We start from the raw sequence: 6,000 nt of genomic DNA, 5'->3' as shown, positions 1-6,000 counted from the left end.
TTTTCTCGGCGTGGCCACTATTCATTCTTCAGAAGGAGTTTTTGCTTTCTCCTGGAGCCCTCTCCACTTCTTTATGGGGATGTGTTGCCCAGCCTGAAGGCAGCTGTGGGATGTTATGTCCATAGCATGTCCTGGGTGTGGAATTTTCATGGTTGTTCATGTGTGAAGCATTACATCCAAGACGTATCCCCAGAGTCTACCTTAACTAGCTTTCCCCTGCATAGGGTAGCACAAGTCAGCAAAAGGCTGAACTTCACTCTACATTAGGAAGTGTTAACCCTCCTTATACCTCCTGTCAATCCTGTCAACATAAGGTAGGGCCGGAGCTTGACCTCTGTCCTTTGGCTCAAGGTTTTCTCAAACATGTCTGACACATACAGCATGGTACCGAAACATGCAGAAAGAGAGAAGCATCAATCTTACATTCCATCCACCTCACTTGTGAACAAGACCCTGAGTCAGTTAAGCCCCTTCTAGCTAACCTGGAGTGGGAACTCCAAGAGCTTGGTTCACAACTAGTTCCAGTGACCACTGTATGACTAGATTCTCAGGTCACCTAACTCTAATCCTCCTCGGTCTGTGGAGAAATTGTGTCCATTAACAGAGAGAACCCCAAACTGACCCATAAATTGTGTAAAGCACAGCGTTTCTTTGTTCAATCTGAAAAGATGACAGCGAGCAAAGCTCTTAGATCTTCTGGAGGCGCTTCCATTTTAATGCTAAATTCAATATTGCAGGACAAGCATCATTGAGTCTACTGGGCCAAATTTGTTTATAGCCCCAATAAACAAAGTTTGCTGACGCTGTAATTTATGTTTTGGTGTGCGGCACAGGATGCAGACTTGGATGGTGTGTATTGATCCGAGGGGATGCCATCAGAATTGGGTTTGTCTTCGCCGGGGTTATGAAGGAAGCAAATCGAGCGGTTCTTTAAGTTCATTAGAGGACAAATGGAATATCTCACTCCCGTCGATACAGCACTTGTTAACAACACAGTCAATACACTGAACAAGATAAACTGCTTCAGACATTATATGGTTTACAATCGTCCATCCCTTGCTCTCTGCCGGCAAGAACAATGGCACCCTTCATCATGTTGTGCACTGTGTTTGCCTGTCGCTGACACACCCGACTTTAACCATAATTTTCCAATGTGAAATTCAGTTTTACAGTAGGATCGTTGTGGGACAAAAAGAGATCCAAGTTAAAGGCTTTATTCAGAGCTTTAAAAGGTAATATTAGTCATGTCAGGTCTACTCATCAGAATTGTTGTCAACAGATCTCCATTAAAGGTGAGGAGAGCAGCAGAATTCCAACTGATGAAATAAAGGGCAAAACTTGATAACAAGGCATTGGTTCAGTGTTTAGCTAGTTCAGTTGATTAAATTGATATTAAATTGGTCTTGTGATGTGAGGTGAAATCCAGTAGAAGGTGCCTCTAGAGCAGACCTGGGCAAATTGCGGCCTGAAGGCCATATGCAGCCCTTTGCATGTGTTTTTGTGGCACTCATGAGGTCAGACTAAAGTTATACAACTGATAAGTCATAATTTTTCTGCTGTTTTTTTTTTTTTTAAATATTATTTTGGTTACGTTTTAGCCAGTATTCGTTCAACGGAAAATACAACACATTCGTGACTAAGATTTTGTTTCTTCTTTACATTTGTCATTTTAGTACTTTCCTCAAAATTCGCTTTTTTCTGAGGTGGACCATAGTTTTATTATGATTTATATTCAAATAACATGCATGTAAAATAATGTTTTATAGGTTTCATGCCACATTTACACCTTTTCATATCCTTGGTTCCATTCCAATATTTAATGGTTCATTTTGTCCTTGTTACTTACTTTTGGTATGATGGGCCCTCACAACAGTCACAGTTTATAATATGGCCCTTGAGGTAATTTAAGTGCCCACCTCCGCACCAGAGCATGCATCGCAGCTAGTGTGTATATCCATGGTGCTAACATTTGTGTCCAGTGTGGAAAAAGTCATTTAATCATGTGCAGCCAGCATGACCTCTTTCCTTCAGGCGACTGTGGGTAGTCTTTCTTGGCACTATGCTCTGCACTTCAACATCGTGGAAGCATACTGTGCACTCTTCTCACTCACACTTCTCCCGATTCCAGCTCGATTTACTGTTTTTACAAAACAGTAGTTGGAATGAATGGGATTTGTGTTAAATGACAGCAGAATGAAGTGCTTACCTGAAACATTCCAGGTCAATCCAATGTTGGGACGGTAGCAACAAACACGGCTGGTGAAAAACATTCCAGTTTCATATTGAAGTTTGTCAGTACATATAATGACAGCTCTTTTAAACCATAGTTTTTAAGACAGTTATTAGCAATTATGGGAAGCAGAAGACGTGCTGTTATTCTAACTACAGGCATTTTCCATAAGGAATTGCGCCCTCCAGGCAACAGATTTCAGGGTGCTGATTGGATGAACATCTAGTACCATTTCCTGTGGCCATTGCCTGTGACTGGCCGAGCTGCTGTGTAGCTGGGGCACTTTTTCTGGTGGTCGACAACCCATACGCACTGAGCAGAAAGCTGCTTTCTCCAAAATACATTGATTTATATTCTATAAGTGGCATGATGCAGTGCACTCTGTACGCTGTTTTATTCAAAATTGTAATAATTAATGATGACTGAATCAAAATAAAATGTTCCTGTAACAATAAATAAATCCAGTACACCAGCACACCCCATTTACTGGCCGAGGTTGGATAGTTTTGTTTTGAAACGTGTCCGTTTCTACACTCTGGTACTCCCAGATTACTTCCCATAACTAAGGCCAGCGTACACCTACAATCTGCTTAAACTCCACACCTGGCTTTGCTTGTTCCTCTATCATTGGTCAGTTAGCTGGCTTTGAACCTCCATTATGACTTTTGTGAGTAGCATTGGATGAACTCATCAACTAAGTTACACGTGAAGAAATAAAAAATAGTCTGATGTATGATATCAATATTTGTGCGTGACAATACCAAGATGCGCCTCAATCAGTCACGAAGCGTGACTTAATCCTGTTACTGCACGCACCACCTGGCCCATGTCGCCAGCTCGCTTTGAGCATTGATCCGGACCCGGTAAGGACCCAAAAGCCAACCAAGGACAGAGTGTGCGTCTTGTAAAAACGGTAGAGGCAGTCGCTGAAGGCTGTGAAACAGAGAGCAGGTAGACTGATGATTGATTAGTCGGTGCTATCTGGTTGACTGAGACTCATTGGCAGCCGTCACTTTGATGAATTACGCCGCCGAGAAAAACACACTGAACTCTGATTACTGCCAGCAAGATGAGAGCGCGTGTATGAGTGTGTGTACGATGCCCTGCATATATCTGCTTTTAGGGAATTTATGTTCGGCGCATGTTTATGTGCCTCTGCAGCTAAACTGTGAATTGCTCTGCAGGGATTTGCTTCAGAAGATCTTCTCTGAATTGTTTCCATGCTAATCTACCGCCTCCGAGTCCAAAACCAAAATTCTGCATTTAGTATTCCGCCGGAGGATGCAGCACAGTCCCACAAGTCTTCCCCAAGGTCTTTTACCGCTCGTAAATGGAGGGCGATTTGTTCATATTTAACAAGATGGATGACAGGTATGCCACATTTTTGTCGCCCCTCACCTGAATAATTTATGCTGATAAAGGCCAGATTGTTGCTGTTGATGCAAGAAGGACTGAGATGGGTTGCGGCGATTGAAGGTTAAATCCACATCAGTGGTTGGCAGTTCATGGGGCAGAACTGCAGGTGAGCGAGTGCATTATAGCACTAGCAAAAAAAGTTTCTATGCTCATAGAACAATCGTCAAATCTAGATGGCAAAGAGCTCCGAGAAGCAAACATAAATCAAGCAGGAAGATCTATGTGTTTTGATCTCAATCTATAAAAAGAGCCTTGTGAACCTTCAGAATAACAAATGGTCTGAGAGATAGCTTGAAAGCCAGGGACTTGCGGTATGTTGTCATGGGCTCAAATCCACATTCCTGGACAATTTTAGGACATGTAAACAGTAAAAAGAAAATATTGTATTCAGGGCAGGGGTGGGCAATCTGCAAAGGGACACATAAATATACTGCTCTTCTTTGGAAAGATAAATGAGAAGTGTACGCATGTTGTGAAATGGCAGGAGAAAAATAAGTTGATCTACTTTTCTTGTTTGTTTTTAACTGCATTGTGCAGTTCCTGTCTCTTCTATTCTTTGTTCCTGAGAGCCTCACTTATTGCAGGCACCTGAAACAAACTACTCACCTGTTCTCGGGCTCTGCACTAACAGACATGGTGCCAGATCAATTCACACCCATGCTGGTACATCTCCCTCTGTAGTCATGCTTTCGTTTCATCTTGTGATTCATAGTCTGGTACCTTCTGGTGGAGTTTTGGTAAATTGTTTTCTTGAGCTAGTGTTTTCTTCTGTTCCTTCTTCTTCCATTCAAGCGTTATGATGTCCACATTATTTCCTGTTCTGATTATAGTTTTCAAGTCTGCTTTCCTTGGGCATGTGCTGGCCGCTGTGTGCTTTCCCTTGTTTATTCTTTCTGTTTTCTGATCCCTTTTTATTCTCTTGTTCAGACATTCTCCTCGGCTCCGTTCAGGTCTTCTATCCCAGTTCTGTCTTTACCAGTTTGTATTTACCGTGTTTAACTTAACACTCATGTCTGCCTGTTGGTCAAACCCCACACAAGGCCTTGTGTTCCTCTGTGTACTGTGAGAGAAGTTGTGTATTAGAAGCATAAATTATTACAATGCATGCTAAGTTTTTTTTAAGTGTATCTAAACATATTTATTCAAAATCTATAAATATTTGGGGAAAAGGAAAGATGAAACTGTGCTCTATATGATCATTAGATCACGTTCAAGCAATTACAAAAGCGCTTAAAAGCCCAAGACCCACACTCTCATCCCATGGCCTGTATACCCATGTATCCGCTGACATAGGCCCAGCTATTTTCACTATCTATGAAACATTACTTCAAATATCGCTTTTGAAAAACTCTGGTCAGGCTGGAGTTCTTGGAAAAAAGTCCAGTTGCAGGCTTGCATATAAGCTGAGCAACCTGGAGGACAGGCAGTAGACGTCGCAGTGTGTATCATGGATTCCTTCAGAGCAGCAGCAGATTATATGTCGTTTGACTTGTTGACAGTTTTGAAATGGCCTGGCAACAGACACACCGGTTGGTGTGAACGTAATGGGGAGCCTAATCATGCCAAATCTATACTACTTCGCCCTCATGGGAGTCAATAGAGAGATAAAAGTTATTTTCTGATCTAGCTTGAAATATGCCATAGATCTCACATATGTATGTGAATTTGGGAGATACATTCTATTGCTGACAGTGCACTGCTTTACGACCAGCAACCAAAGGTTTTGCATGATATGTAATAGCGGACTATTGAGAGCCTGTGACAAGCATTGTAGTTCGCTGTTAGTTAGCTGTTGAATTCTGCTGTGACACTATAGATTTGAGTTGTATTTGTATATTCATTTGTTTGATTTGTAGTCCATTTCCCACAAGCAAATAAATACTAAATTGCACGACAAACTCACATCATTATTCATAATTTAAACTGAAGTACAGCATACGCATGAGCAGAAAATAACTTTGATCTTCCCATGGACTGACCAGAAGCGTCAGACACCTCGGCTCCTTATATTTTTTGTAGATATGTGTGAACGGAATTTCACGGAGTTTATGAAAATAGCCAGTTACACCTAAACTTAGCAACAAGTTAGAAATTAAAACGCCAGTAAAAGTAAAGGGGCGGGCTGATGCGATAGTGGATGAAGTGAGCCGGCTAATTGTTCCCTGGAACCACATAAGCACACCCCTGTGCACATAATCCATTGCAAGTCAAATAATACATTTGTGTGGAAACAGTTGAGAAAAACAGTTGATATTAAATTATACTCCATTTATTATGCAACGCCTTGTTGCAAAATCTAAAACTAAAGTCTTATTTTCTGTCAAACAGTGTTTCTGCCTGATATATTAAACAGG

The sequence above is a fragment of the Synchiropus splendidus genome, chromosome 4 (assembly GCF_027744825.2).
Source record: "Synchiropus splendidus isolate RoL2022-P1 chromosome 4, RoL_Sspl_1.0, whole genome shotgun sequence".
NCBI lineage: Eukaryota > Metazoa > Chordata > Actinopteri > Syngnathiformes > Callionymidae > Synchiropus > Synchiropus splendidus.
Note: the sequence above shows the minus strand (reverse complement) of the source record.